The following is a 21,614-nucleotide window of genomic DNA, read 5'->3' on the forward strand; positions in this document are numbered from 1 at the left end:
TTTCTGAGGTCCTTTAGCTTTGCTGGGAGGCCCGTAGTGAAAAAGGACTGATGGATGATCCCACAAGGCAATCTGGTCCCCTGAACTCGCTGTTTGCCTGGCTTTTCACATCAGAGATTTTTCGCAGCTAATTTTCATGTTGTTTTTGCACAGCTCCCAAGGATACTTCTTGGGACTAGAAATGTAGTACTTCATCCATGAGAACCAAGTCGTAATTAAAAAGTGATTAAGTGGCCCTGTCTGATGAATGCCTTCTTAAGAGCCACATGCTGAGGTGGTGTTGGGCTCAGCATGGCGTTTTTAATTGATTCAACTTAATCAGTGGGCAGATTTAAAACAGTCACAGTTGTCACAAAAAGCCCAAACTAGCACATTTTTTCAACTGTCTTCATCACTAAATTCCCCTTTGTAGAAACAAATAATTTGTTTTTTAATATGAAATGATATTTATGAGTCATCTGTTAGACATATGGTTAATTAATTAAGGTTAATAATAAAAAAAATATATTTTGATAAAACGCTTTCAATTTTCAGAATTAGTTGCATCAGCATAATGGACTTTCTTGGTGTTCACTCTAAGAAAAGAAAGAAAGCAAAGAACAAAATAAAATCTGTCACTGCTAATATACATACAGTTACGAAGAAGATGTCTGATATGCAGCTTACACAAAAGAAATGCCTCAGCTTTAAAGCTGCAGGAAAGAGTAGACAAAGGTAAGAAGGTTGAACATGTATGCTGGGTAGCCACCCTTTAATTTTGTAAACCACCTGCCCAGTTCAGGATCAGGAGGACCTCATGCAGCACTGGATACGAAGTGGGAGCCACAAACCCCCCACTTATTTATACAGGACCAACTTAAAGTCACCAATTAACCAGGCACAAAGGCAAGCCAAGCCCAGCCTGGCAATGCTGATGCTAGGATTCAAAAGTTAAGCTCTGCGTCTGTGAGGCAGAAGCACTCACCATTTACAATGGGATGCAAAAGTTTGGGCAACCTTGTTAATAGTCATTATTTTCCTGTATAAATTGTTGGTTGTTACGATAAAAAATGTCAGTTGAATATATCATATAGGAGACACACACAGTGATATTTGAGAAGTGAAATGAAGTTTATTGGATTTACAGAAAGTGTGCAATAATTGTTCAAACAAAATCAGGCAGGTGCATAAATTTGGGCACCACAAAAAAGAAATGAAATCAATATTTAGTAGATCCGCCTTTTGAAGAAATTACAGCCTCTAAACGCTTCCTGTAGGTTCCAATGAGAGTCTGGATTGTGGTTGAAGGTATTTTGGACCATTCCTCTTTACAAAGCATCTCTAGTTCATTCAGGTTTGATGGCTTCCGAGCATGGACAGCTCTCTTTAACTCACACCACAGATTTTCAATTATATTCAGGTCTGGGGACTGAGATGGCCATTCCAGAACGTTGTACTTGTTCCTCTGCATGAATGCCTTAGTGGATTTTGAGCAGTGTTTCGGTCGTTGTCTTGTTGAAAGATCCAGCCCCGGCGCAGCTTCAGCTTTGTCACTGATTCCTGGACATTGGTCTCCAGAATCTGCTGATACTGAGTGGAATCCATGCGTCCCTCAACTTTGACAAGATTCCCAGTCCCTGCACTGGCCACACAGCCCACAGCATGATGGAACCACCACCATATTTTACTGTAGGTAGCAGGTGTTTTTCTTGGAATGCTGTGTTCTTTTTCCTCCATGCATAACGGCCCTTGTTATGCCCAAATAACTCAATTTTAGTTTCATCAGTCCACAGCACCTTATTCCAAAATGAAGCTGGCTTGTCCAAATGTGCTTGAGCAGACCTCAAGCAGCTCTGTTTGTGCTGTGGGCGGAGAAAAGGCTTCCTCTGCATCACTCTTGCATACAGCATCTCCTTGTGTAAAGTGAGCCGAATGGTTGAACGATGCACAGTGACTCCATCTGCTGCAAGATGATGTTGTAGGTCTTTGGTGCTGGTCTGTGGGTTGACTCTGACTGTTCTCACTATTCGTCGCTTCTGTCTATCCGAAATCTTTCTTGGTGTGCCACTTCGAGCCTTAACTTGAACTGAGCCTGTGGTCTTCCATTTCCTCAATATGTTCCTAACTGTGGAAACAGACAGCTTAAATCTCTGGGACAGCTTTCTGTATCCTTCCTTGAAACCATGATGGTGAACAATCTTTGTCTTCAGGTCATTTGAGAGTTGTTTTGCGACCCCCATGTTGCTACTCTTCAGAGAAAATTAAAGGAGGAGGGAAACTTACAATTGACCCCCTTAAATACTGTTTCTCATTATAGGATTCACCTGTGTATGTAGGTCAGGGGTCACTGAGCTTACCAAGCCAATTTGAGTTCCAATAATTAGTTCTAAAAGTTTTGGAATCAATAAAATGACAACGGTGCCCAAATTTATGCACCTGCCTGATTTTGTTTGAACAATTATTGCACACTTTCTGTAAATCCAATAAACTTCATTTTACTTCTCAAATATCACTGTGTGTGTCTCCTATATGATATATTTAACTGACAACAACCAACGATTTATACAGGAAAATAATGGCTATTAACAAGGTTGCCCAAACTTTTGCATCCCATTGTAGCTGCCAGGCCAGCCTTTTTTAATACTTCTACTGCACAGATTTATTTTTTTTACATATGCGCTATATGCGTTTTTTCCAGTTGATTCTGTAGTTCGCCAGGGGTGTGTTGTTACAAACAAAATCCAGGCCTTTAACAACCTCTTAGGCACAGCCATTAGCAGTGTGTCTGTCTGCAGAGAGAATGCCAACCTTGTCAAGAGGATTACTTACCTCAACAGGGACATTCATATCTCTGGTGACTCTTCTTTTGAAGTCAGTAGATGGACTGAGAGAGCATGGGGGGGTCATGAGGTCGCTGGAAAGGGGTGTGTGGCACCTCTGATATCTCTGCAAAAGGACAAAGGTTCTTAGAGTCCTGGTGCTTCCTGTCCTGCTATATGGTTGCGAGACATGGATGCTACCCAGTGACCTGAGATGAAGACTGGACTCCTTTGGCACTGTGTCTCTTCACAGGTTTGACTTTGTATCGATTGAGCGGTTACTCATGGAGACCCAAATGAGGCACATTACCTGCATTGTGAGGGAGCATTGGTTATGGCACTATGGCCATGTTGTGCGACTCCCTGATGGTGATCCAGCTCACAGGATCCTCATTGTTCAGGGCCAGAGTGGCTGGACCAGGCTAAGGGGACGCCCATGTAACACCTGGCTGCGGCAGATAGAGGGTCATTTCTACAGGGTGGGACTGGACCATATGTCTGCCTAGGGGATTGCTAACCAGGATCCCAAGCTGTTCCGTCACATGGTGGGTGCGGCGACAAGCTGTACCAGTGCATGCTCTCCGACCTGACCTGTGTGCTATATAGCACAGTCAGTGGTGTAACTGTAGTACAGTTCAGGGGACTGGGGGTCCCACAGTGACCACATGGTTTTATTATTAACATGCTTGCCTTCTTGACATCAGAATAAAAAGGTTAATGGCATTATCATTCTCACTCCATACAGCTTAACCTTTCATTTAGCTTATACTGTATGCTTGGCCTGCGGTGGGTTGGCACCCTGCCCAGGGTTGGTTCCTGCCTTGTGCCCTGTGTTGGCTGGGATTGGCTCCAGCAGACCCCCGTGACCCTGTATTCGGATTCAGCGGGTTAGAAAATGGATGGATGGATGGATGTATGCTTGGCGTATCTCATTGTCGAAGGTCATTTTTTTAATTGGATTGCACTGAATTTCACAAGAGTGACCTAAATAATTGATTTATTTTTTGCTCCAGGGCCCATCAGATTGTAGTCAGCAGCTACATCACCTTCACACAAGAACAGGTAATCCATGTGTTTCCTTTTCACTTGCACACCTGATGAAGACGATACACCCGAAACGTTGCATTTTTTTTTTTACCTTCTTTCCTTTCAGGGTGGAAATAACCTTTAACTATTTTCTTTGTGGAGTTTGCATTTTCCACTTGTCTGTGTTTTCCTCTGACATTCCCAAAGTTGTGCTGGTTATAATAATTCACAATTCTTTACGATTCTCAGTATTAAAGGGTGCTTGTGTGCCCAGTAATGGACAGACGCCTTCTCCGAGGTGGTGTCCTGCCTTGCACCTGATGTTGCTGGGATAGGCTCTGGCCTTCACAAGCCTGAATTCCATTAAGTGCTTTTCTGTGGTATTATATACCATATTGTACTAAAGTCTTACTCAAGCTAAGAAAATTATATTTAAAGCTGTTGTGAATAAAGCACAAAACACAGCATAAAGGGTTTGGGATTTTGAGCCCCGTATAGGCTACTGTAACAAAAAAAGAGGTCTTTCCTTAGGTTACAAATCTCATCAAAAAAAAAGATAAAATGGAGGATTTGGAGGGACAATATAAAGGGGCAGACCGGAAATCAGACGTGATGGATGCTGGGAAGGCGTGGTGGTGGATGGGAGTTTGACGTCATCACTGGGGGACCAGAGGGAAGAAAGGAACCCGGAAGTGCAGTCCTTTGTTTATTCCGGGTTGGTTTATGGCGGCGTCGCTTCGTCTTTTCTACTGAACAAGAGAGAGAGAGAGGTTAGTACGCTGCCTTCATCCCCTGGCCAGTTTTCTAGCGGTGCGCGCCGGGTCCTTCAGCTGCTATCGATGCGCTCATGCATGACACTGTAATGACTGTAGGTGTTGATTTGCTGGTAAGCGCAAAGGAATAAATTCAAATAAATATTGATACAATTAAAAGGAGCAAAAATGTGTTGTGTTTTTAAAACAAGTCCATATTTTCTATGTCCTCATTGAACTGGAGCAATTTGCTTTGCCCCATTGCTGTCTAATGTTTTCAGGTTCTCCCGTGATCTTGTGCATTTAGGAAGATTTCACATTTTGTTATGTTGCAGCCTTGTGCTTAAATCATTTACATTTGTTTTGTTGTTTTCTCCTCATCAAGAAACACTCAATTCCCCAAAATCACAAAGAGAAAACAGAATTTTACAAATTTATCATATTGGCACACATTTTCAGACTGTTGCTCTTATTAATATTCTGGGGGTGCCATTTTATTTCTTGTACCATTGTTAGAGAAAGTAGGGAAGTTCTTCTACTTAAACCCTCGTCACACTACAAAATTTTTACAGCGATTTCAATCATAGCTTTTACCTACATACTGTAATGTTAGCAAGTCAGGGTCAGCTGCGGCATACTCCAGTACCCCAATCGTGTGGTGTGACATCCCCATCAGCTCAAGTATTGCAGTCTGTGGCCTGCTGCTGCAAAATCAAACTGGTCTTGTTTTGTTTTAAGTTGGAGGAGTGGGCTTCTCCTGTGTGCATACCATGTGCCCACCAGGTAAGAAGAAAAGTGGGGGTTTTGAACAGTGCAAACAGAAAGGAGACTCATCTCTCTGATGTCTCATGTGTGGAAGAAAGATGCAGAGGAAGACAGGAGTGCAATTAATGAATGTTAGTTTATTAAAAAAAAAAAATTATAAAAAGGTGAGTAGCAAGTATGGATCTTTCTGCTTGCAATTCAGAAAACTCTCTCTTCCTCATCTTCAGGCTGCTTATATAGTTGTTTACCTCTCTGTGCCCTTTTCCAAAATATTTTTACACTTGCTTCAGTGTTTCCTCTTTTTGCAAGCTTTTTTTCTATGTCATCACATTTTTATTTGTTCTATGTCTAGGGATAAAGTATTTTGCTAACGGTTGCTTTTAGGAAATTACAAAACATTCTTTTGTTAACAGTTGTCACCCTGCTTTAAATATTCTTGCTTACACATATACTGATATAAGCAATTGACTAATATAAGTGTATCAATATTAGTACATTAATAATACATATATTGTAGCATTGTATTATATGTTATAGCTTCCACACATGCCAAAATAAAAAAGGATAAAGGCCAGCCAAGATTGCTGCTAAAATGACCACATCTGAAAAATATTTGTAAAGCCACCTGTGCTGTCAGACAGCACATTAACCTCCTTAGCATTACCTTTTTTCTCAAAAAAACATGTAAAAAGTGTTGCATTATTTGGTTTGAAAAATAACATTTTTATTGAATCCCATCTTTCAACTGTAAAATGTGCAATACACTAAAAGTACAAAGTCAGAAGTGTAGGAAGTATAATACAAATAATAATAATAAAAATAACAAAAATCATTATCATCATAATAATAATAATATGAACAGCACACTGCGCATGTGCGAGTGACACAAGCATCACTTTCAGATTCCCAGAGTCACTTTCGGTTTCACTGTCCATTTTTCAATTTTACTGCCTGAAGACAGATTCGATTCATCATCACTGCTGTTAGGTGTTTCTTAGATGCCATTATGAGGCTAGGAGAAGATGCATCTACACCGTTGCCTTAGTAATGCTCAAGCCTGATGCTTATGCAGGACAAGGCTCTATCACTGCCCAAGTAACGTTCAGTCCTGACGCTTCTGCAGGACATGCCTTTATCTTTTTCCAAGTACTGTTGCCCGAGTAAGGCTCAGGCCTGACGCTTATGCAGGACACGCCTATACCATTGCCCGAGTAATGCTTGGCACTAACACCATTGCCAAATTTACAGCCTGAGCAATCCCCACGTCTTACGTGAGACACGTCTATACTGTTGCCTGAGTGACACTCGGGATAAACACTTTTAGTTCTTTTTTTTAACAGCCCGAATGATGCTCTGATCTACCGCTAAGGAGGTAATTGGGCTTTCAAAAAGCATTAAGTTCCCGATAGTTTGGAAATTTCAAATTGGGTTGAAAAATCATTCCCTAGGACTCCTAGTTATGTAATCTGGTATCCTCAAGGTGAGGAGATCCAGCATCTCCTGTTGTTAAGCCTGATATGCTCTCCAGCTCAAAGTGGCCTTAGGTGACATTTTGAGTTTAGATGGAGTTCCTGGCACAGCTGAGGTGAGAGGGGTAGGTGCTGTCCACCATTATGTCTTCTAGGGGAGCCTCTCTGGCTTTGCAAGCAAATATTATATATATGAAAGTATGGATGAGGAGAAATATGCTATGTGGCAGTAAGACATGGTGGATGAAGGTGGAATGATCAGTCACAGGCTGGACTGGTGTAGTAACACAGAGAAGCTATGCAAGAAAAGGCAGAGCAGACTCTTTTTTCTTATGGTAGTGTGTTTCTTTAATGTGGGTATGTGATGTCTGAGTTGACCGCAGATGGCATTACCCCCTTGAACCCAAGTCATCATTAGTCATGAACTGAGGTGAACTGGGGTAAACAAGGGTGCACAACAACAACAGTAGTGAAAAACATGCTCAGCACATTTTATTCTTCAATACAGTGTCCAAACAATTCATAATGTGTGGAGTAGTCCTCAGTAAATAAATAATCCATAATAAAAAAAAATGTACAAGTGGAGGTTAAAGTCCCAATCAATAAGTAAGATCCTTAACAAAGTTAAAATCAAGAATAAAATACAGTCAGGATCAATAAACAACATAAGCCTCAAACCTCTGCCCATTTCCCCGTTCCTAATGCTCACCCAGTTGATCTACTCAGCTGCATGAGATGCCCTACAGCAAGTGTGGTGAACCTTCACTGGCTCATGGTCCCACCACCATCCCTCACATCCATGGGAACCTCTCAAGTTCGGCTCTCTTCACCCAATGTTGTCCTGCAACATTTCCTGGGACTTCTTGTAGCAATGAGGCTGCTGCTGTTCAGTAAATGTTCAGCAGGAGCAACTGCACCCCTGGAGTGCCACTGCTCTGCATGGGGTTTCTTCCCTGACCGCCATTCCTCCTCTCTGCTGCACAAGCTTTGTCTTGATCCTGACGCTCCTTTCTTTTTTAATAATCATTGCCTTTCACTTGCTTTAACTTCTTGCATTTCTTCCACTCGTCTCTTTTCCTTTTCCTTCTCATTCTTTTCCTGGCTCATTTTAAATCTTGTGGGCGCTGGTGCTCCACCCGACAACCCACAGAAAGTCAAAAGAGAACACTGAGCTGATCGCTCCTGCAATAAAAATTGAACATCCCATGGCTGCACAGATTCACAACCGAGTGACCCCACACTGACATGCCTGTACCAAGACACATTATTATTTACCGCCTTTACATGTCCTATGACTGTGTGATAGGCAGTATGACCTTCTACTCACTTTATATCAGTTAAATAGAGGCGAACAGAATCAAAAAGCTGACTAAGAAGGCAGGCTCAGTTATGGGATGCACTCTGGACCTGCTGGAGGTCATAGTGGTAGAGATAATGAAGACACAACTGAGTGCCATTATGAACAATGCTGCACATCTTCTCTCTGACACACTAACACTTTCAGCCAGCAAATTATTCAGCAGAAATGCGGCAGGAAACACTAACATGAGAACTGGTTGATCAGGTGGATATGTGGTGTTGCACGGAGTTAAAGGAACACAAATCAGGAAACCTGGCAGGTTTTTCTCATGGCCTCTCTTACAATAAAGGCCCATTCACACTTTTTATGACTCTTTGCATGTGTTTTTTAAATTCTTAGACATGTTTCAGGTGTTTTTCCAGCGTTTTTCAAATGCTTTCAAAGAAACATTTTGCAGAGGAAATTATGATTGATATCACTGGCGTTTTGTAGCCTGTGAGGTGTTGTCTGTGTTGTGAGGTGATTGTTGTGTCTCCAGACTGTCGTCTAAGGCTTTAGTGCTTTGATTCCTGGTGATCACAGTAGTAAAGAGTAGGTGTCATCAGCAACGTGCGAGCAAAGAGAGTCAAGAGGACAATTCTGTACTCTCTGTGAGGCATGCAGCATCCTGAAAAACTGCAGGATTTCACACGGGTGTCGATAAGCATGTAGGCTTATAAGTAGTGATATGTGGAAGAAAACATATAATTACATTATTTTATAAAATAACTTGCTGTCAGTGCAGTATCATGCAAGCATGAGGTGCATTTGTCTAGTAACAGTATGTGAGGAAGGGGCTGTAGTGCACAGTATGTAATCAACTCAAAAAAACTGAGCATACATTATTATACATTTAATCCTTCATATGCATTTAATCCTGCATGTGCAGAGGGGTAATTTTAATCTGTCCACTTTAGGGTCACTGGGAGGCAGTGATTATCGCAGCAGCACTGGGTGTAAGACAAGGGGCACACATGGTGGACCTTGCACCGATCATTTTCAGGGTGCAATCACACAGCCAAGCACAAAAGAGCAGGCTGTGTGCAATCTGGTAACAGAAACATATTAATAATATCTGTTTGGTTTTAATCCAGTTATTAGCTAAAGAAATTCTCCAATGGTGTGATCCGGTGGTGCAGTTCAGATTGTTGATGGATATTATTTACTTCGGGGCAGCACGGTGGTGCAGTGGTAGCACTGCTTCCTCGCAGTAAGGAGACCCGGGTTCGCTTCCCAGGTCCTCCCTGCGTGGACTTTGCATGTTCTCCCCATGTCTGTATGGGTTTCCTCCTGGCGCTCCGGTTTCCTCCCACTGTCCAAAGACATGCAGGTTAGGTGCATTGGCGATCCTAAATTGTCCCTAGTGTGTGCTTGCATGCCCTGTGGTGGACTGGCGCCCTGCCTGGGGATTTGTTCCTGCCTTGCACCCTCTGTTAGCTGGGATTGGCTCCAGCAGACCCCCGTGACCCTGTGTTAGGATATAGCGGGTTGGATAATGACTGACTGACTGATTATTTACTTCACAAAAGACTAAAATGTATTTTCTTATTTGAGAAGTACTGTAATAGGGATGTTCTGAAAGTTTCCTCACTTTTTTTTATTTCTATTTATTATGAATTTCAAAAACAAATGACGTCACTTTTCTACATAGTCACCTTCCTTTGCAACGCAATTTTCCCAGCATTGTACCAACGTTTTAAAGTCCAATTACTACTCCTTACGTATGAGTCATCTGTTAAAAGTGCAGAAACTTTTTGAACGTCCTTCATATTACTGACAAATTTTAAGTATTTACTGTTAAAAAAGGCAAGAATACTCAGTTTATCATGCTCAGTAATGTTTAGCAATCTACAAATGCAAAGGCACATGCAAATCCCATATGGCGCTGCGAGGAAGAGATCTGCTTATCACTCGGCCGGTTTTGTGAAAACATCTATACTAAACTTTTACCTGATTAAAACTAAATGTATCCCTGTAACTTTTGTTGAATTCTTTTTACTTGATTGCAAGCTACGTACCTTAATCTGTCCATCAACAGCTATTACTGTAAAACCGAGGCACACGCGTGACCAACTGCACCAGCATTTTTTCTTCTAGTTTCAGGGAGTTTCTTAATTGAGGAAAAGGCATTGACATCCTATAAAAACGCTTCCAAAACTCTCCTTTGTTTTCCTTCACCAGCATTTTATGAGCACTACCGTTAATTTCAATGGAACAAGTGTTTGGCTGAAAGCGCTTGAAAAAATACTGCATGCAAGATTTTTCTAAAACATTTGCTGCTAAAACACTTAGGTGTGAATAGTGTAATTGAAAATTATAGCAAATAACTTTTCCTGCAGTTTAGGAGTGTTATGGTCAAGGGCTAAAATGCTAGAAAACAATGCTTGGGTGTGAATGGGTCCTAAACGTGCAGCCCTTTGCAGGAGGCGAAGGATACGAGCATCCCTTTGGACCCTGCTAAGATATTGAAACTGAGGTAGCCACCCTTGGTCATTTCTCTCTGTGTTTTAAATGAGTGAATGTTAAACACTTAAATATTGAAGGGTGCACATGGGAATCAAGACTAACAATTTTGAAATTCCAGTGTTAACTTGTACACAAATGTAAAAAGAACCTTAGAGGTTAAAGTGTCACTTGCGAACACTTTTAATGGTAAAACAACCATCATGCCACTCAGTTATCCTAGTACTATCAAATAATCCATCCATCCATTTTCTGAACTTTATTTTATTCCAATGTTAAGTTAGAAGGAAATATTGCCACAACAGGCCAAATCAGTCGCAATGCATGGGTGTGCCAGTCAGTGTGATTCCAGTCCATAAAACAACACACTCCTGTACACACACATACACTTACATTGAACCATTTTAACCCAACATGCATTTTGCTTTGAACCACAATGCCCAATTTAAGGCTCACAAGAGCAAGGGGAGAACATATAAAAGTTAAAGATTTGACCCAAGAGAAAATAATTGGGAAAAATAAGTACCACATCACCCTCTAAGCAAACTGAAATAAGTTACAATAACCATAAAGTCATTCATAGATGGCATCCTAGCACAGTGGGTAGAACTGCTGCCTCATGGCTCCAGCTCCCAGGGTTTAAATTTGTGCCTAGCCATTGTCTATGTGGGGAGGCTGCATGTTCTTCCTGGATGGATTTTCCCCCAGGTCTGTTTCTTTCCCCTCATTCCCAAAGTGGTGCAGGTTCAGTTGATTCTAAATGTGCCTGATTGAGAGGGAGTGCTGCTGTGTGCGTATTTGTGCCCTTTGATATTCTGGTTTTCCATACAACTTTGTGGCCAGTGCTGCTGGAATAGGCTTTGGCCACCTATGACCCTGAACTGGATTAAACAGGCTAGAAGATGGATGGATATTGTATTTTATCGCACGTACATCCATCTTCTAGCCTGTTTACTCCAGTTCAGGACAATAAGAAAAAGAAAGGCAACCAAACTTGATTTAATATGGAGCCTTTTATATGAAGTACTTTGAATTTATTATGAAGAATAAGGGATTTACATGAATGTGACTTCTTTTGCTGTATATTTAACTGGATTTAATGTGCCATCACCTTTATGTTGTAGATTTGTGGGGTTTTTTTTCCTACTCAATAATTGTCACTCTCTTCCTTTTATCGCTTTGTCATGCAGAACAGATTATACTGTGCTACATGTGTCAGCATACCACACATCTTGATCATGGGAAGGGATGGCAGAGGAATAAAAATGTGGAGCCTCTGAGCAAAGTGTAGGCACATAAGCTAATTACCATACGCTTAAATCATTTCTACACCTTTAATGATCAATTATCGAGTACTTAACAGAGAGCCGAAATGGCACAGGAGGTACACTGAAGTCCACACTTCCCTGATAGTCTTTTAGAAACATCTCACTTTTTTGCATTTCATTTTCTTTCTTTCTAAACCTTTTCTTTTTTCCTTTTACATTGTCAGTATCGGGGTGGAATGGTGTATAGTGCTGCTGCCTCACAGCTCCAGAGTGCAGGGTATTTTAGTAGAAAAACAAACAGTCAAGGAAGCGGTGAAGTGCATCAGGAATAGCAAAGGGGAATTAAAACATACAGACAAAAAAAAATGCAAGTTTAGAGCATCCGCTATTTCACCAGTGGTGTAGGGAAGGGTGGCTGGGCACAGGCCCACAGTGACTGGCCATTGGCCCAGCCAATCAACTCATTGTATATGAAATAATCTGTTAAATTTTGTAATTGATTGGGTATTTGTTATTTTATCTTTCCTTCAGTATGTTAAATGCAATTGGTTTATCGAATTTTAAATAAATGGGGCATTGTTACGGTGTATGTGAAATCTAATTGGCAGTAGTCATTAAACAATTAACATAACCTTAAATTGCTTAATTGAGTATTTTTGATGAACACCAAGAGAGTTTTAGAGAGGATTATTTTTGACATGGCAAAACAAGTGGAAATATCAAAAATTTCAAAAAGCATCATTTAGCTATATGGAATAAATATCCAGGATGCAGAATACACAGTGTTTCTTCACCAAATTAACAGTAAAGTGTAAACAAGACAGCAAAAATTGTCATCTCTTTTGGAGGTGCTTGACAACTGCCCTGCAGACATTTTTCCTAATGTTAATGCTTTGTTGCATGTAATGGTCACACTTCCGAGTACAACTTGCAATGTTGAGAGAGATTTTTTTGCCCATAAATTGAATCAAGAAGTGTTTGAGATCATCAATATCATCAGATCGCCTGAGCGAATTCACTACCTTATCATTTAAACACAATCTTGCTAAAAATCTAGATTGTGATGAAATCATCAACCAGTTCAATCTAAAGTTCCAATGCCTGAATCAAGCATAAAACTTTACAGAGCAGGATGGAACCGATTTTGTATGTTTGTGTCTGCCATAACATTTGATTGCCTTGATAATTTTTGCTGAACTTTTGCATGGCCCTAATAACTCAATTATGGGAATGTATGAATAGATGTATTTTTTTGGAAAAGTGCCCATATATATCCCGTTAAAAACTAGAACACCCATTTTTACACAGGCCCACCCTAAAATCTATTCCTAGCTACACCCCTGGTCTTCACATGTAAGAAAGTGGATAACCTTCCAGCAATAAAAGGACTACTAATGCGGTACTAAGTGAATTGGAAATTGTACAGAGAGAGAAGTGCTGTTCAGATTTAATAGGCATAAATCAAACAAATCACCAGGACCAGATGATGTTTATCTTTGAGTGCTTAAGGAGGTTTGTAACTAAATGCAAGGCCTTGTCTCTTATTTTTAGAAAGTCACTGTGCACTGGGGAAATTCCAAAGAACTGTAAAACAGAAAATGTTATCCTGTTATATAAAAAGAGTGTCTTGAAACTTAAGGTGCCAGAGTGGTTCCTCAGAGCAGTGTCATGGGAGGACCTTTTTTGGTTCCCAAGAGAACCGTCCACATGAACGTTCTAGAAAGCACCTTTAGATCCATAACTGGATCCATAAATAAAAATTAATAGACAATACCATGTTCGTAAAATTCAGATGGGCTCATGATTTTAAAAGGAGAGTAAACACAGGTACATGCAGGTTTTCTTCAGGTTTTACTTATTAGACATTAATTCTTTATTAAGACATTAGACACATTTCTGTGTCTTTGTGGGTTTTCTGCTGGTTACTACTGTTTTCTTCCTACATCTGCAAAGACATGTAGGTCAAATTTACCTGCAAAGCTAAAATGGCGCTTTGTGTGTGGCATGGTGATTAGATCTTCTGCTTCATGGACCAGTGTCCTGGGTTTGAACCCTTCCCCCAGTAATTATCTGTGCGGGGTTTGTACTTTTTTTCCCCCTTTTCTGTTCTCCCCGTGTTTCTATTGGTTTCCTCCAATAGTCCAAAGACACATGGGACAGTTGGATTGGTGACATTAGCTCTGATGTATGTGTGGGTCACATTGCAAAAGACTGGCCCCATGTCCAGGGATTGTCTGTGCCTTGTTTCCTATGCTTGCTGGGATAGTCTCCATTCTCCCCGTGACAATGCTCAGGATTAACTGGGCTTCAAAAATAGCATGGTATTAAGAATCTTTTCAAAGCCCAAAAGAACCAATTTCATATCCAAACCATCATTCCCAGAATGAAATTGATCTTTGCCATGAAAAGATTCAACAAGGAACCACAGCATGCAGTAAACTGCCATTACAGAACTAGTATTTTTAGAGTGCAGTATTGAATCGAAAAGCAAAATTTAAAAATGAGATAGAAAGCAGAGGACAAGGTTTTTCTAAACACTATACTTGATATTTTCACAAAAATATATACACATACAGGTAGTTATCGACTTATAACTTATGCGTCTTACGACCATTCGATTTACGACCATTACCATGTCTAACAGGCAAGTGACAGTTTTCACCACCCCTGCTCCATATGTTGCAACTCATTCATCTCGATCTCAGTTTATTACCTGCAGCAGTTTCAACTACATTCACTTACATTTGTTTAAAAATCACAGGAAAAAAGGCAATTGATCTTGACACAAAAATGAAGGTGATTGAGCAGTATGAGGGAGGAAAGAAAGCAAATGAGATCGCATTTGACTTTAAGTTATCTCTTTGTATCTGGTGTTCACCGCAGTGCAGTACTGCTGTGCACTGGCTTTGAATCTGGTTAACCGCTGAAGCTTCTGCATTGTGAATAAGGTAATGCCCACAACGTCAGTCACAAAATGCCCTTTGATTCAGATAACCCTCCTACAACCCTAATCTTAACCATAGTGTAACGGGGCCCTAATGTTAATCATAGTCTAATACGATGTGTGTTACGTGACTGCCGATGAGGGCATTTCATGATGTTGGGGCATTACATGACTGACCTCATAGGTACTGCAATCTGCAATTACACTCCGTTGCAATGTGCTGCTTCACATGAACCATCACAAAGGGGTAAGGAAATCACACTGAACTCCTTTATCTGTTGATGTTCATTAAAAGGCTAAAACGTTAAAACAGAAAACTTACGAGTGCTCACACTCTGCCAGTTCAATTCCTCCACTCACATTTAACACAATGAACACTGGGAAAAGCTCTTGCTAATGTCGTAACATAACACAGACAAAGAAAGGATTCATGAAGCTGTTAAAGTTTCAGCCCCCGTACAATCAACAGTAATGAATAAACAAAATAAAAGAATAATTTACCAAAACAAAATGATGACAAATCTACAAAATGTGCTAAGAATGATGATAAAAAGGATATAAAACAAATATTACTTAAGGGACTTATTACACAGTACTAAACATACAGTCAGGTTTGAATACATATACCGGTCCCGTCTTACGTCCAGATCGATTTACAACTGGTCCGTTGGAACCGAATGTAGTCACAAGTCAACATTTACCCATATAATAATTTGAACAAGCCGTAAATACTGCAGTTATGACTACAAAGCCTAGCCTTACAGAATTTTTTTTATACAATACAAATGTTTGGACTCTACATGACTATCCAATTATATTGTTTTATATTATTCTCACATACTAGTGATGTTTGGTCTTAACATTTGACCTACAAAATCCAATAGTAACATAAACAATAACAATAATGATGATGATGATGATGATGATAATAATAATCCTCAAACTGTAGCATAGAAGACACAGACATGACAAAATACAACTAAACAATCAAAATGGAAACAGGATTGGAGTTTTTGAACGTTTTGCTAAAGGCTGATTAATTCAAATTATCATCAATTATCATCTCCAAAATGGGTTTACATTAAAATGATAAAACTTGGCAATTAGCGTTTTCTGTTGTTCACCACCAAAAATGAGATTCACTCTTGGTACGCTAAAGCAGTTCTCCATAGTCCATCTGTTGTTGGAAAACTGTGGGGTTGTGCATTGATTGGATAGTTACACTGCATATTTGCATACATGAAAATACAGTAAATATGAATATTGTGCAAAGGTTCTTCCTTTAATATAATTGTTATACTTCAATTTCATTGAATTTTGTAATTATATAACAACTTTTTCAGTTTATTTTTTTATTTAAATGACATTATATATGAATATGATTGTTACAAAGTTGCCTAAAATAAAAAATAAAAATATAACTAGACTGTCGCCATCATCGTAAAATACATCTCAGGCTGGAGATTTAAATAGAAAATTATATAAACTATACAATATAAGAGAAAAAAATCCTTGCAATCGATACAACTTTCTAGAAAAAAGGAGGAGTACAGAAATAGGTAATTTAAGCTTGTTAACTCAGTTCATATCCATGTTACTCTCGAAAATCGCACTCATCATGAGCAAATTTTTGTAAACAGACGTTGCTATAAGTAATCAATCATCCCTCGACATTCTCAAATTGTAAATTCACTGTTTTGTACCCAAACCCTCCATGCTTCGCTGACCTCAGTCCTTGTCTACAGGTATTTGTGTACAAGTCTGCCAGTGATGATTCTACTGAAAGGTGGTGGGCGCCATTTAGAACTGCGCTTAGGGCATCAAAAATGTTCGCGCCGACACTGCATAACACCGACAAAAGCATGAGCAGCAATGCTGTGGACAACAGGACCCCTGCCGGCACGAACAACGCTAAACACCAGCGGGTGTCAGGTCTTTTATGTTATTTAGTGCGACCCCGAAACGATCAGTTAATTTATCACATTTTAACTCCGCTATCAGAAAAAAATTCGATTTCGTGCAGATGTGATTTTACTCTCCAATTAGTTTGTTACATTCATTGTACTACGTTATTGTACTAAAAGGAAGGCGACTTTGACCTGAAAGAGAGTTTTGGATTTTTTTCCTACTTCAGTCCTTGGATTTATTAGTAATATATGCGCTGTTTATAATGGGCGAGAATTAACGCATTGGGGGCGGAGGAGGGAGTGATGGGGCCTGTTGGGGTCTTAAACCGGTCTTAATTAGACTTCATGATTATGATCCTAGAAATGCATTGTGTAGCCCCTTTAGGAAAGCGATAATAAAACAAGAAAACTAGCATTAAAATCCTGGCCTCTGACGATTCCCAGCAGTGTTCAAATCGGTAATTAAATACACTTACATACTTGGAAAGATGCAAACCACTAGTAAACCGCATCTATGTCCTCACTGAGGAACAAACAAGAAATAAACGAACGAATAAAAATGACGGATGAAAAGGTAGCAGGCAGTTAAAAGAGGCTTGCTTTCAAAGAGCGCTATCTTTCCGCTGACTTCCGTCTCGGGAGGCTGGTTAGCAGACGAGCAGCGAGAGGGTTTCAATTAGCGGTCTAATTGTTTAACAAAAGTTATGACTTGTGCTCTTTTGTGATTAACCTTTCCACTGAGGCTTTGTAGCGGCCCCCACTTGACGGCTTCCTCTTCCCATTATTGGAAATTTACAGCGCAGCTGGTGGGCTCGGCCGCGGTGAGATCGCACCTGACAGCCCTCTGGCACTGAAAAGGTCAGCGTGGAGGGTTACGCCGGCGAAGGACGCGCGACATTGGAGGTTTGGTGAGTAAACAACGGGAACGTTTTGCGCACGCGCTCTGTGTCTATTAACATTTCCGATAGATCTTCTTTGAATTATACAGTGTGAAAAGTCACACGTACTGTACCTTCGAAGGAAAATTACCATGGAGTGCATAATGAGCTCGCAGCATTTAACCTGCCGGCTGGCACACTCTTACCTGCTCTGAAGGGGATCGTTACAGACTGAGGTGACGCGTGCTTATTTACTTTTTGATAATGGAAGTCACAGTAAAATGTACGTAACAAAGATTGTAGCAGCCATATAATAACGAGGCCGCAGACAACCGTGTTAGACAATATATTTTTCTCTTTTTTAAGTGCCACTAAAACTAATTAGCATAGAGGTGACTTAACAGTTATAACTGCTGCTGCCCCTCGGCTCGACGAACCCGGGTTCAACTCCAGTTACTGTCACTGTCTGTGCTTATCCACATCCTGTTAGCGTAGAAAAGGTGGCATCAGAAGGATAAGTAAAACTGTGGCAGAGTGATTAAAACTGTTAGAACTATACAGAACCTCTGGAACTTGGATTCAGTTCTTGTCCTGCATGTTTAGCTATTGTATCAGAGGTGCCTGTAATTGAAAAGGTAGCTTCACAACGTAAATGGTACAACTGAATTAGGCAGTGATTCTGCCTCTCGGCAATAAGGACATGGGTTCAGTTTTCATTACCATTGCTGTCTGTGTAGGATTTGCCCTTTCTGCAAGAGCTGCCAGCATAAACGTAGCCCATAATGCAAATGTTAGCTTCAGAACATCCATCCATTATCCATCCCGCTATATCCTCACGGCAGGGTCACGGGGTCTGCTGGAGCCAATCCCAGCCAACACAGGGCGCAAGGCAGGAAACAAACCCTGGGCCGGGCGCCAGCCCACTGCAGAGCTTCAGAACACGTGATCCCTATTCTCAAGAAACCCCCTCTTAGCCCACATCACTAACTGTTGCATCACCTTTCTCTGTCATTTATAATTGAGATTAAGTCACCCTTGCTCCTGTCCGAGACTGTAGAAGAGTCCACAACCAACGCTCCTCTTATTTCACTGACACCAATCCACTAGGACAGGGGTGGCGAACTCCAGGCCTCGAGTGCCGCAGGAGCTGCAGGTTTTCATTCTTACCATCTTCTTAATTGGTGACCAGTTTTTGCTGCTGATTACTTCTTTTAATTAACTTGACTCAGGCCCCATAGTTGTTTTTTTTTTAATTAGCAGCCAAACAATAATGCGACACAAAACAAGCCACCACATGACCAGCTCCCCTGTGCCCATTACACAATATCTGAAATTAAAGAGAGGTGATGGTCTTGGTAAGGTTGATCTCTCAGGTCAACAAAACATTTTGACGGTGCTCTTAGAAAGAACAGAATGACAACAGTTTTTAAAATGTGTGCTGTGGCAGAATGAGAGCAGCAACAAGCCATGGAATTAAATAACGGGTTTAATTAACAGCAAGAACTGACTTTTCATTAAAAAAGTGATTGGAGTGAAATTGGTTGGAGTTTGAAGCCCCAGTTTAGCTGGTCATCTGTTTCACATCTCATTTCTGCTTGGCTGTCATTTAATGAAGAAAGGAATCAATTCAGAGGGCTGAACTCTTCTAACAGGGCTATTAAAGTGATGGGGAAAAAGTGAATTAGCAATGAAAACTGGTCACTGATTAGAAAAAGGGTTAGAATGAAAACCTGCAGCCACTGCGGCCCTCCAGGCCTGGAGTTTGCCACCCCTGCACTAGGACCTCTTCGATTTGGATTCCATAATGGTCACTCGACTGAGACCTGACTGCATTCAATTTCTTTTGCTCTTAGATCTGCTCCAACAGCTTCTCTCTCCAGCTTTCAATACAATTCCTTATTTGGCTGATGCCTTTATCCAAGGCGACTTTCAACATTTATGATACAATTGCATCATAAATTGTATTTGCTGCAGTGTCATGAATGGCAGTTACAGTAGTAGTCTTGTCAAGTTTACAGAGAACAGTGAAATTCTTACCAAGATACTGTATATGACCAACCTGAAATGTGTCACCAGTCTCACGTGCTGTGACAAACAAGAAGCCACACAGAAAATCCCACAACATTCAGCAGAACATGCAAGTCAGGCCATCTGATGAGGTAACAAATCTACAAAACTGATAAAAATGAAAAATATATCAGCACAACCTCCTGTACTTTATATATCCTAATTAAGAAAATAGAATACATAGCAAGCACTTCAGCCTTGACCAAAAAGTAACAATGATGTAGTAGACTGCATGGGAACAATAAGAGTAGATAGGGTGGTCTGCCCACTTGCCCCGAACCACAAAGCTGCCATCTCCTTCCACTCTCCTGCTAGTGGAGCACATTCCTCTTTAAGGCCAGGTCATACTAGATAGATATCATTACCAGTTGTAGCCTTCATTTATATAATCTTAGCGAGTCCATAATCCAACTACTTTATTACTCAATCTTAATTCAAACCAGTGTGCATAAGAGCTGACAATCAATACTGTAAATCCACATTTGGAAGAACAATGCATAGAATGCAGCAATAAGGAATAAAGAAGGTGGGTGTTTTGGACCTCTCAAACAGAAGAGAAACTTGTCTGTCTGATGTGTCATGTTTTATGTACCATGACAGAATAGAAGAAGAAAAAAATGGAAGAGATTGCGGGCCGAACTCTTAGTAACTGTTAATCCTTCACACAGCACCGACTCTGTCAGACAGCCTGTTATTGGCTGTAATGAAAATGGCCGAGCATGACTGTGCTGAAAGGTTAGCATGCGGTCACTGAATGTGACATGCTCAATGATTTTCAGTCATCCTGCAATGATTTCAGCGACTGCAGTCGGCAAATCTGACATGCCCCATCACTAAATGTCATATGATGTGCTTTATGCCTCCTGGATCTCCCAGCAGAGATCAGTCTCTTAAACCTCGGCTTGTAACTATAGACGTTCTCTTCCCTTTTCATATTCTAAGGGCCAGATAGCCATGGTAGCTTCCCACCGACCTTCCCTTTACAATATACAGGAAGGTTTTGAGATTTTGCTCCATTGCTGATTTCTATTAACCTTGTGGAGCTAAGCTGGCCCCCCAGCAGCTCCTGTGACATCATTCTGACTACATTCAGAGCAACTACTTCTAAAGCAACATTTACAGTAAAAATGGTTGGCAGGTCCTGCATACACAGCATGGTCATAACACTCATTACATGTATGGGTCAGTCCCATTTGCAGGTACCCACATTGGCACTTGGTGGGACTATGCAGTCCCAATCATGTGCATTGTACACCACGGCCAACCTGTTATCTGTAAATCCATATTACTGCACAGTATCTAGTCATGGGTCTGTGGGAATTCAATATTGTCATATGTCTCATGGTATGTCTTTTCCAGTATTTGTTATTAGTTTTTGGCAGTGATATTTACAGCATGTGTCCTGCCAATAAATTATTCTTTAATGATAGACAGAGATGGGGAGACACTGTTTCAAATAGCCTTACTACAGAAATCTTGGCATTCAGCTTTGCGAAGATGCCGGCGGAATCTCTCTTTAAGTGGATGGCAGGTATTGCAGTTCCTTTTAAACTGAATCAATGCTGTCCTTTTACCGTGGTTGGCTTCTTTGTTCATTGTACCATCCCAGCAATCTGATGATCCCATAAGGATGCCCATCACTGAATGTATTGCCTTCACACTCTGATTGGACAGCCCAAACATGTGTCCACCGTTCAAGTCCTTTTAAACATTTTTTTTTCTTTGCAGTTTGAGCAAAAGAGAGATGTGAATGAAATATATATAAAGAGTTTGCAGGTGGTATCCATAACCTTTTTAATGAGGCACTCTGAAAGGCCCATCTTAATCACAGGGAAGTGACCCTGGGCAGTGAGCTTTTTCCCATAAGATTTCAGGAAGTGGAAATATAGCTGGACAAATGATATGGAAACATTGGTAAGAAGTACAGTACATTAGATA

This window comes from Polypterus senegalus, chromosome 13, assembly GCF_016835505.1.
Source record: "Polypterus senegalus isolate Bchr_013 chromosome 13, ASM1683550v1, whole genome shotgun sequence".
Lineage (NCBI taxonomy): Eukaryota > Metazoa > Chordata > Cladistia > Polypteriformes > Polypteridae > Polypterus > Polypterus senegalus.